The sequence below is a fragment of the Bos javanicus genome, chromosome 16, assembly GCF_032452875.1.
Source record: "Bos javanicus breed banteng chromosome 16, ARS-OSU_banteng_1.0, whole genome shotgun sequence".
Lineage (NCBI taxonomy): Eukaryota > Metazoa > Chordata > Mammalia > Artiodactyla > Bovidae > Bos > Bos javanicus.
In genome coordinates this window covers 66,007,745-66,019,829 of record NC_083883.1, presented here as the reverse complement: position 1 = coordinate 66,019,829, position 12,085 = coordinate 66,007,745, and the positions used below count along the sequence as shown (strand labels likewise).

General features: G+C 39.9%; 1 long non-coding RNA gene across 1 annotated transcript in view; it reads right to left on the bottom strand.

The window, feature by feature from the left end:
• LOC133227427 (uncharacterized) overlaps window positions 1-11,875 on the bottom strand; it is a 40,684-nt gene extending 28,809 nt beyond the window's left edge. The window contains exons 1-2 of the long non-coding RNA XR_009729814.1: window positions 11,377-11,875; window positions 5,887-5,955 (exon numbers count right to left, since the gene is read on the bottom strand). This is a non-coding gene — a long non-coding RNA (uncharacterized LOC133227427). The remainder of the gene's footprint in view (window positions 1-5,886; window positions 5,956-11,376) is intronic.
• Between the last annotated feature and the right edge of the window lie 210 nt (window positions 11,876-12,085).

Below are 12,085 nucleotides of genomic sequence, written 5' to 3'. Positions count from 1 at the left end.
TCACTGTTGAGAATGACATTAGCTGTGGTCTTGTTGTATATGGCCTTTATTGTGTTATGTTCCTTCTATACCTGCTTCATTGAGTTTTTATCATAACTGGATATTGAATTTTGTCAGATGCTACTTGTGCATCTGTTGAGATGATCATGTGATTTTCATCCTTCGTTTTGTTACTGTGGTGTATAAATGTTGTGGATGTTGAAGATCTTTGTGGATGTTGAAGATCTTTGCATCCTTAGAATGATTCCCACCTGATCATGATGTATGATACTGTTAATGTATTGTTGAATTCAGTTTGCTAATATTTTGTTGACAATTTTGCATCTATGTTCATCAGGGATACTAGATTGTAATTTTATTTGCTTATGGCGTCCTAGTGTGGTTTTGGTATTAAGGTACTCCTGGCCTTAGAGAATGAGTTTGCAGGAGTTCCTTCCTCTTATTTTTTAGGAAAATTTAAGATTGATATTATACATTCTTTGAATAGTTGGTAGAATTTACCAGTAAAGTAAAGAATTTTACCAGTAAAAGTAAATTTACCATTTTACTGGGTTTTTGTTTGTTGGGAAGTTGTTGATTGCAGATTCAATCTCCTTACTAGCAGCTGGTCAATTCAGATTTCTGAACAGAAAATGGTAGTCACCATTTTTCATTGCCTACCATAATTAAATCAATAAATTATTATTTCAAGTCTGAAATAAAAATGTGCACACATTGTGAGCATTAAGTTTGTAGCGACATAACAATTAGAAGAGCATTCTGTAGACATTCAGGTCTCAAGCCCATTCCTTTCCTTAGTCCTCACTTCAAGGTTTTCAGGACTCAGGAGAAAAAAGTGTGTAGTTTTTAATCTCACTTCTGAGTTAATAGTCAACTTGCTTATGGAAATGGCTGTCATTGTTACCATCATCATAGCACATAAAACCAGCTTTCCTCTTATTCAGAAGAAATTCACATTGCTTCCCCTTCCTTTTATAGCATAAATGGTTAGGTCCTAGAAAATCTAGAATGTAAGATTCCCTCTGGGACATTTGGGCTTCTTGAACCTTAATAAGCCCAATGACAGAAATCTTTTCCATAGATCTTGAGTTTTATAAGTCCATAGAAGCCAGAAAGAAAGTCCTGTGCCACACCCAGTACCAAGAGCTAATCTATTAAAAGGATACTGGTCATTTTCTTTTAGTCTGTTTAGAGGGATACATGTATGTGCCATGCATTACATTAGGCAATTTGAATGTATTATCATCTTTTAATTTTCACAATAATTCTAGGAGACAAGAGCTATTATTAGATCTATTTTTCAAACAAGATGTTTCGACTTAGAGAAGTCAAATAGGTATTAAGCAATAAAAACTAGATTTAAGCCTATCAGTTCAGTTCAGTTCAGTTCAGTCGCTCAGTGGTGTCCAACTGTTTGTGACCCCATGAATCGCAGCACTCCAGGCCTCCCTGTCCATCACCAACTCCCGGAGTTCACTCAGACTCACCTTCGTCAAGTCAGTGATGCCATCCAGCCATCTCATCCTCTGTCATCCCCTTCTCCTCCTGCCCCCAATCCCTCCCAGCATCAGAGTCTTTTCCAATGAGTCAACTCTTCGCATGAGGTGGCCAAAGTACTAGAGTTTCAGCTTTAGCATCATTCCTTCCAAAGAAATCCCAGGGCTGATCTTCAGAATGGACTGGTTGGATCTCCTTGCAGTCCAAGGGACTCTCAAGAGTCTTCTCCAACACCACAGTTCAAAAGCATCAATTCTTTGGTGCTCAGCCTTCTTCACAGTCCAACTCTCACGTCCATACAGCCTATCAGCCTGGTTCCAAATTCTGAAAGCATCTATCCAGTTTACTGTAAGCCTTGCAGCTTGAGTTTATCATCATTCCTCTCCTGCTCTGTATTATTTAACATAAAATATCTCTACCTCAGCTGATACTTTATCAAATGTACTATTTTTCTCTATTTATATTACCTTGTTTTATTCTTATAGTTTCATCCTCTCAAAGAAATTTTAGTAGAACTGACCAAAATAGCTTCACAGGCATATTTGCTACCATTGTTTTATGTATTGAGACTGTATCTCCTCTGTTTTTTTCTAGCATATTGCTAATCATTAATTTAATATTGCAGAACCTCAACCAGAGTTTGCCTTCATCTATAACTAAACCATTCCTTTGGAAAGGAAGAACTAATTCCAAACAATCATGACTGTTGAATAATTTAAAACATTTTACTCCCACATGAATTATCTTAAATTTATCTACATTGGATAAAATTCTTAGCACACATTTAAAAAATAAGATGAAAGATTACATCACATTCAAAATACTGGTTTTAATTTTTAAAATAATTCCATGAGAAATAAAATGGCAAATTATAAACACATGCTGTTTTTATTGCACTTTCACATTCATTTATAATGTATGACTATTTTAAAAGTGAAATTTTATTTAATCTGCATTTTAGCATATAGTAACAGTAATATATAATGTCCAAATGAGCACATGCAGAAACTGAGGCATCCTATTAAGAGATTCTGTATTCAGTGACAAGTGGATTTGGGGTGAGTAAACTTGAATAGGCCGAGGCCTGCTACTTAATAAGGAGAAAATGGCGAATAACATATGTCAGTCATCTGAGTGTTGACAATTTTTATTTGTGGTTCAGTTCTTTTTTTTTTTTTTTACAGAAAACAACAAAATCTATAATTAAATGAACAAAAATATAGACAAAAGCCATGAAAATAAGACAGAAAATAATAAGTAAAAGTGTTTGAAGTGTTATCAAAAGTATTAATATTATCCCTGGTGTTGTGAGTCAACTTTATATGAAAATAATTTCCATAAAATAAAATATACACATTTCAAGTGAGTTTTGACAAATGCAAGCATTTCTATTGTTACAAAAGTTCCTTTGTAATCCTTTCCATTCAGTCTTCTCCCACCACTCTCAGCTCCAGGGAAGCATTGATCTGTTTTCTAACACTGTTCATTGGATTTTTTTTTCACATATCATACCCAATGGTTTGATCATGATGTGTTAAAGTTTGGTTTTCTTTATAGTCATCCTGCTTGGAATTGATTGTGCTTCTGGGATATATAAGTTAATGTTAGTCATCAAATCTGGGAAAATTCAGACCATAACTTCTACAAATTATTTTTTATGCACATTTCTCACTTTCTTCTCCTTCTGCAATTTCAATGACACATATGTCAAACTGTTTTAAATTATCCTAGAAGGCAATGGCACCCCACTCCAGTACTCTTGCCTGGAAAACCCCATGGACGGAGGAGCCTGGCAGGCTGCAGTCCATGGGATCCCTAAGAATCTGACATGACTGAGTGACTTCACTTTCACTTTTCACTTTTCACTTTCATGCATTGGCGAAGGAAATGGCAACTCACTCCAGTGTTCTTGCCTGGAGAATCCCAGGGATGGGGGAGCCTGGTGGGCTGCCATCTATGGGGTCGCACAGAGTCGGACACAACTGAAGTGACTTAGCAGTAGCACATACACCTAAGACTAGATTTTTTTAATATTTCACTTAGTATTCTTAATATTTGATAATTGCTCTTAATATGTCTTCAAGTTCACTGATTAATTCTTCTGCCATCTCCACTCAGTTATGAATCTTTTCCAATGAACTTTTTATTTCAGGTATTGTACACTTTAGTTCTAGAGTTTTTATCTTTTCTAATTAGTTTTCACTTTTCTGTTTAGAGTCCCTGATTGATCACTCATTGCGTCGATAGTTTATTTCAAATCTTTGAAAATATTTATGATTGCTGCTTTAGGTCTTTGCTACAAATCAAATATTTGAATCACACTGAAATCAGTTTTTATTGACTTCTTTTTTTCTTGACTATAAATTACATTTTCCTGTTTTGTTAAATTTTTAGTAATTTTTAACTGTATCATAGACATTGTGAGTAATGTATTACAGGCTCTTGGGATTCCATAATAGCCTTCTGAAGACTGTTGATTTTTGTTCCAGGAGGTAGTTTAATTATTGGCTGAACACCTGGAACCTAAATGGACTTGTTTTACACTTTGTTATGGCAGATATGAGGAAAATGTGAGGTTTTTCTAAGACTCTCTAACCTGGGTAGAGTCAGCTTCCAAACTCTGATGCCCCTACCAATCTTTTTTTTTTAAGTTTTGTTTTTAGGTTCTGTTAGGGTAGGTCTGGAGAAGGCGATGGCACCCCACTCCTGTACTCTTGCCTGGTGAATCCCCTGGACAGAGGAACCTGGTAGGCTGCAGTCCATGGGGTCACTAGGAGTCGGACACGACTGAGCGACTTCACTTTCACTTTTCACTTTCATGCATTGGAGAAGGAAATGGCAACCCACTCCAGTGTCTTGCCTGGAGAATCCCAGGGATGGGGGAGCCTGGTGGGCTGCCGTCACTGGGGTTGCACAGAGTCGGACATGACTGAAGCGACTTAGCAGCAGCAGCATCAGGGTAGCTCTATTGTAGGCCTTTCTGTAGCATGGTCCATATTCCTAAAGCTTGGCCTTCCTGTAGTATTAGTCAGGTCTCTACCCTCTGGCTGGGCCAGACCTCTAATATTTCCCAGGACTGCTTGATCTCTATTATCCCTTTTTCCTCTCAACCCCATAGTAGCCACTCTCTGGAACACCTAGCACATGGTCTCACCTGGAACACACACAGCCCAGTCCTTAGACAAGGTCTCATGAAAAACCCTCACCCGGACTTTTGAGTCTTCTTTGCCCTGAAGGTTCTAACCTCTTCAAAATCTCCAAACTCTGAAGTTGGCCCCAAGCAGAGAGAGATGACAGCTGTGGGAATCATCTTGTGAGTTTTCTTTTCTCATGGATCACAATCTCATGTGACATTGTTCAGTGTCTGAAAACAGTTGCTTCATGCATTTTACACAGTTTTCTACCTATTTATGGAAGGAGGGTTAAATCCGTACCAGTCAGTCTATCTTGGCTGAAGTTTTATCTACAGTTTTGAAGAAACACTGAATGAAATCTGGGATCCATTAATACTGACATCTGAGTGTTTATGGTGATAGTCAGGTGACTGAAAAGGACGGTATAATAACTAAATTAAAAAAAAGAAAATGTGAGTCAAAATATAGACCTTCTAAAATGTACATTATGTGTTTGTTTTCCAGTTTATCTTCCTTGGGACAATCAACCTCTTCCCATGTTCTGGGTTATAAATGACTTTCAATTACAGTGCCTGCCCAACCACTCCCAGTCACACATGTAGGCATGTTTGCCCAGGCGGAGCCAATCAAAATGCTCCATGCTGGGACTTCCCTTGTGATCCAGGGGCTAAGACTCCATCCTCCCAATGCCAGGGGCCTGTGTTCAATTTCTGATCAGGCACTAGATCCCACACGCAGCAACCAAGGCTTCACATGCTGCAACTAAAGATGCCATGTGCCACAATGAAGATGGAAGACCTCACATGCCACGTAAGACCCAGTGCGGCCAAATAAATTCAAATGAAAACAAACGAACAAAAACCCAAAATGCTCCACGCTAATGACCTCAGTGATTGGTGCAGGAATGAGCATCCAACAGTGTCAGTCAGAGTCTTCCCTGGCCTTAACAAATGAATATTTTTAGAGAGATATTCTCTTTCGGTTCGGGTTGCTAACTGTAAAGATATGAACTGGGTCTCTTGACAGACACCTTGCCCACCGAAAGGACAGAGTGTAGCTAGTAGGTGTTTGTCTCTCTTGGGCTGCTCAGCGGTTAAAAACCTTCTTCCAATTTGAGATCTCTATTGTGGGACCCTCAGCAGGAAGCAGGGTCCTGTCACCCACTCTAGTAGCCAAACCTTCTCTCTCCTTACCCTCTGGAAGCTAGGACTCAGCCAGTCAGACTGAATCTCATCAATCCGACTCTCCTACTTACCTTTCAGATATGAATGCTGTCATGTGAAGATGCAGAAAGAGTAGCAGTGGTTTGTACAACAGCAGTGGCCTAGAAGATGCAATGAGAGCAGTAAGTGTCCAGTTACGGCACATTCAGACAGCTTACGGCAAGTATCCTGGTGGCCCCAGCAGCAGTATCTTCACTGGACTGTTTCTGAGGGTTCACAGCAGTCTGGGAATCCTTAAGTGTTGCTTATTTTCTATTCCTGGCTCTCAGGCCCTCCTAAAAATCATTCAGGCTAACCTATATCCTTCTATAAATTCCTTTTTTTTTTTTTTTTGCTGAAGTTAATTAGGCAGACTGTTAGGTGTCTTTCAAAGTGTGTGTGTAGGTGTCTCTTTGTGTGTATATATACATATGTGTATATGCACACATAGAGATAGATATTGATAAATATTAATATGGAGAGAGAGAGACTAGAAGGGAGAGATGGAGGGAGAGAAAGAGGAAAAAGAAAGAAAAGAAGGAAACTTTCACTTGGAAATTTGTATTTTTCCATACTGCTTTATTTATATATATAAGAAAAATTTGTATTTTTCTTATACCAGAATTCCTTGGTGGCTCAGATGGTAAAGAATCTGCCTGCGATGTAGAAGACCTGGGTTCTATCCCTGGGTTGGGCAGATCCCCTGGAGAAGAAAATGGCAATGCACTCCAGTCTTCTTGCCTGAGAAATCCCATGGACAGAGGAGCCTGGCAGGCTACAGTCCATGGGTTCGCAAAGAGTCAGAAACAACTGAGCAACTCACACACACATACACATACTGCTTAAATGTCTTAGAGTAAGCACACATCTTTCTTAACATTTTTTAAGAAAATCAAAAGTAGGAGGTTACTTTGGCTTCAGTTACCCAGACTGGGAGAAATATCAATAACCTCAGATATGCAGATGATACCACCCTTATGGCAGAAAGTGAAGAAGAACTAAAGAGCCTCTTGATGAAGGTGAAAGAGGAGAGTGAAAACGTTGGCTTAAAGCTCAACATTCATAAAACTAAGATCATGGCATCTGGTCCCACCACTTCATGGCAAATAGATGGGGAAACAGTGGCTGACTTTATTTTTCTGGGCTCCAAAATCACTACAGATGGTGATTGCAGCCATGAAATTAAAAGACACTTACTCCTTGGAAGGAAAATTATGACCAACCTAGACAGCATATTAGAAAACAGAGACATTAATTTGCCAACAAAGGTCCATCTAGTCAAGGCTATGGTTTTTCCTGTGGTCATGTATGGATGTGAGAGTTGGACTGTAAAGAAAGCTGAGTGCCGAAGAATTGATGCTTTTGAACTGTGGTGTTGGAGAAGACTCTTGAGAGTCCCTTGGTCTGCAAGGAGATCCAACCAGTCCATTCTAAAGGAGATTAGTCCTGGGTGTTCATTGGAAGGACTGATGTTGAAGCTGAAACTCCACTACTTTGGCCATCTGATGCAAAGAGCTGACTCATTGGAAAAGACCCTGATGCTGGGAAAGATTGAAGGCAGAAGGAGAAGGGGACGACAGAGAATGAGATGGTTGGATGGCATCACCGACTCGATGGACATGAGTTTGGGTGAACTCCGGGAGTTGGTGATGGACAGGGAGGCCTGGCGTGCTGCAGTTCATGGGGTTGCAAAGAGTCGGACACGACTGAGTGACTGAACTGAATTGAACCCAGACCTTAGTTACTGTATGTCTAAATGCTCTCACTACATCATCTTCACCAATAAAATTGTTCTGTAGATATATGCAGTGTAGAGCCTTGGAACGTGATTCTTTCCTGAACTTCACTTGGAATAAGAGAGCAGCTGCTCTTTCTAGATACTTTGGAGGCAGGAATTTATAGACCTCTGTGGTTTGAGGAAGGAAAATGAATTTCTTCTGCATTGAATTTTCCCTGGAAAATTTTTACATTTACCAAGATGCTCTCTGACAGACAATGGTGTCTGTCTCTCACTGGAAACTTCAACTGTGAAGAAAACTCTTTTTGCTGAACAGTATTTATCCAAGTTGGTACTTTTTGGTTTGGGTTTATAATGTTTTTATGCACATAGCATGTGAGTGACTAACACTCATTCATTTCCTTGCATTCCCTACTTTTTGGACCTGTATTTGCGTTGTAGTTTTTGGAAAATATGGCTTGATGTGTCTGTGGTAACCACAGGAAGATGAAATAGTGATATATAACTTGTATGCTTTGACAGACTAGAATTTTGTCCTGAATGTGATGACTACTCTTATGTTTATTTATAAAGGCCTGGTGAAATGACAGGAAAATTATGGTTCCTTCATGGCTACACCCTTTGAATCACTGCTGTCATCACTATGATGGAATGAAATTCTCCCAGGTTCATATACTTCTGTGGTCTATATGGTACTTCTTTATTATATTTTTTTTATTTTATATTTTTACATTTTATTTATTTTATTTTAGTTGGAGATGTACACATTATGTAGTGTGGCTTAATAAGCAGGACTCGTTTATGCTTGCAGCTCAAAAATATTTCCCCATAGAATGCAAGTTGGTACAGCTACTATGGGAAACAGTATGTAATTTGCTCAAAAGACTAAGAATAGAGTTGTCATATGATCCAGCAATCCCACTCCTGGGCATATATCTGGGCAAAACTTTAATTCAAAAAGTTACATGCATCCTTATGTTCATTGCAGCACTATTTATAACAGCCAAGACTTGTGAACAACCTAAATGTCCGACGATAGATGAATACATAAAGAAGATATGGCATATATACAAAGGAATATTACTCAGCCACAAAAAGAATGAAATAATGCTATTTGCAGCAAAATGGATAGCCCTAGAGATTATCATACTAAGTGAAGTCAGAAAGACAGATACTGTATGATAATTACTTATGTGTGGAATCTAAAATATGACACAAACAAACTTCTCTTGAAACAGAAACATACCAACATAGAGAAGAGACTTGTGGTTGCCAGTGGGGAGAGGGGACGAGGGAGGGATGGACTGAGAGTTTAGGATTATCAGGTGAAAACTATTATATATAGGATGGATAAACAGTCAGGTCCTACTGGATGGCACGGGGAACTATATTCAATATCTTGTGATAAACCATAATGGAAAAGAATATGTGTGTGTGTGTGTGACTGAATCACTTTGCTGTACACTAGAAATTAATACAACATTGTAAATCAACTATATTTGATAAAATAAAAGAAAATCATTTCCCCATAATTTCAATTGTTTATTAATTTGGGCTTAGCTGGCTATTTTCAGAGAAGGCAATGGCACCCCACTCCAGTACTCTTGCCTGGAAAATCCCATGGACGGAGGAGCCTGGTGGGCTGCAGTCCATGGGGTCGAGAAGAGTTGGACGCAACTGAGTGACTCCACTTTCATGCATTGGAGAAGGAAATGGCAACCCACTCCAGTGTTCTTGCCTGGAAAATCCCAGGGACGGGGGAGCCTGGTGGGCTGCTGCCTATGGGGTCTCGCAGAGTCAAACACGACAGAAGCGACTTAGCAGCAGCAGCAGCAGCTGGCTATTTTAAAACACAAATGCACCACTGGAGGGTAGGTCCCATTCATCCTTCTGTAAGAATTATGTAACTATAGTATGTGCATTGCAGTCTGTCTGTCCCTGCAACACCAGTTATTCAACCTTCTCACCTGCTTTGTGTCCTGAGATGCTGACTTTATTGGCCAAATCAACCCAGGTCCGTTGCCTTCTGGCTTGGGCTGGTTTGGCCAACAGGAAGCACAGGGGAGAGATCCAAGTGTGGGAGGAGAGAGAGGTCAAGGTGTTTATTCTCCTAGTTCCTTTCCTGCTGGACCCGGTTTGACACTGGCTGTCTTTCTCTACCTAAGATCACGGCCCTCACCTGGTTCTGGTAACTGCTTCCCTCAATCTTTGCTCCTTTCTGCTGTTACTATCTTTAGTGTGCTTTCTCATCCTTTGTTGATTTCCTTTAATCCTGCCCACAACATTGTAAATTGTCCTTCCATTAAAGGAGTCCAATAATCCCTTTTGAATGCACCGTTTGTTTTCTGAGAGGACCCAGAATGATACAGTAATATTGCTATGAATGGCCTCCTGGAAATGGACCTCTAAAATTGTATATTAGGGTTGTACTGACTGGTAAGCGGAGAAGGAAATGGCAACCCACTCCAGTGTTCTTGCCTGGAGAATCCCAGGGACAGGGGAGCCTGGTGGGCTGCCGTCTATGGGGTCGAACAGAGTCAAACACGACTGAAGCGACTTAGCAGCAGCAGACTGGTAGGCAGAAGAGTGGCTTCCCCAAAATGTCCACACCTTGATCCCTGGAATCCTTGAATATGCTGTTATGTGAGAAAAAAGAATTAAGGCTGAAGATGGAATTAAGTTTGCTCATCAACTGACCTAAAGACGGGAGGTAATCCTGAATTGGATCTGAATCAGCCCAGTGTAACCACAAGGGCCCTGGAAAGTAGAGGAGAAAGGCAGAAGGATCAGTGTCAGAGTGGTGTGATGTGAGAGAGACAAACCAACCATTTCTGACCTTGAACATGGAGGCCACATGTTCAAATGTGGCTACAGAATGCATGGAGCCTCTAGAAATGGAAAAGTCGAGGAAACAAGCTCTCTCCTGGAGTCTCCAGGTAGCATGTAGCCTTTCTGACACCTTGATTTTAGCCTAGTGAGACTCATATCAGACTTTTGGCTTACAGAGTTGTAAGATAATAAATGTGTTGTTTAAGCCAGTAAGTTTGTGGTAATTTGTTATAGCAGCAATAAGAAACTAACACGGATTACTAACATATTTGTTGAGAACAGAAAACCTTCTTGATGAAGGAAAAGGAAATATGTATAACCCATGGTATGCTATTCAAATTACTACAAATAACAAAGCTTAGGATGCAGTGCAAGTGGAGAGAAAGGTGTTGCAAGACCAATGAGTAATCTTCCTTAGTTGCTATGGTGACAACGGTAACTATTAAGATAGTGGTGTGAGCTGGCTGTTTCTATCAGTTTTAAATAATGTGCATGGATAAAAGTACTAATGAAAAGTTATTAAGGTTCACTCAGGGCTAAGTATAAAATCTCTGTGGCAGCTTGAAAAACATTGCTTACCCTCTTCAGCCTATGTTTGATCAATCTAGAATCTAAGAATTGCAACATCAAAGTCTAATTTGCTAAGGAGCAGAAAAGGGAAACTTGGGGTGTGGGATTGGAATGTTTGACAGACACAGGCAAGACCAAGAACTTTGAACTCTGCAATTCTTAAAACGTTCTTGCACATAAGTACCCCAACCCAGTAGAAGGGCTGGAGAACACAGGTTGGTTGTAGATGAAGGAAGCTATGTTTATCACTTTAGTCCTCAGCCTCAGAAACAGGCCTGGGCAGCTAAGCTTCATACTGATCATTTCTTTTTTCAACTTTATTTCCATGTTACACTTCATAAATGGCACTGGTGGTGGCTAACATTTTAGATATCAGGGGGATTTTGACTGAATTTATATCACTTACCATGTACGGTAGCTGGGGGTGCTCCATGTTGGGGACATGTGTTTTTTCTCACAGATAAAAGAATGCTAAGGTGAAGTGTGTCTCCACCTTTTTCTACCCTGCTTTATATCTGGAGACATTGACCTCTATGGACCACATCAACCAGACTCTCTTGTCCTCTGGCTTCTAGCTGGCTTTTGCCAATTCGAGGCACTGGCAAGAGACTAGAGGGTAAGCTGAGAGGGAAAGGGCAGGTATTTATTTTCCTGGCTCCCTCCTTGTGAGGCTACAGTTGACTGTGTCTGTCATAACCACTATTTTAGAAACATAGCTAGAGATCCCAGTCCATCTTAGGCAGAGCTCCTCTATGGCTTGCTGGGGTCCTTCACCTAACCCTTTTTGATTTCCCTTAAATCTGCCCTGCCCTCACTTTTCTAAATAGACACTTTATTTACCTCTCTTCAAATATACCCTTTTTCTTGCCTGAACCCTGACTGATACCATCATCATTATCATTGTTATCATCAATGACATCATAGTAGTTAACACTGATCAAGCTCTTCTTATGTCCCAGGTACCTTAATACATGAATTTGCTTATTTTATCTTTATCACAACTATATGAGCTGTATGACTACTTTGATCAGGACATTGACATTTACAAATTGTCACATAGCTTTCCCAAACTTACCCAGCTAGTAAGTGGCCGAGATGAGATTTAACCCCAGTCC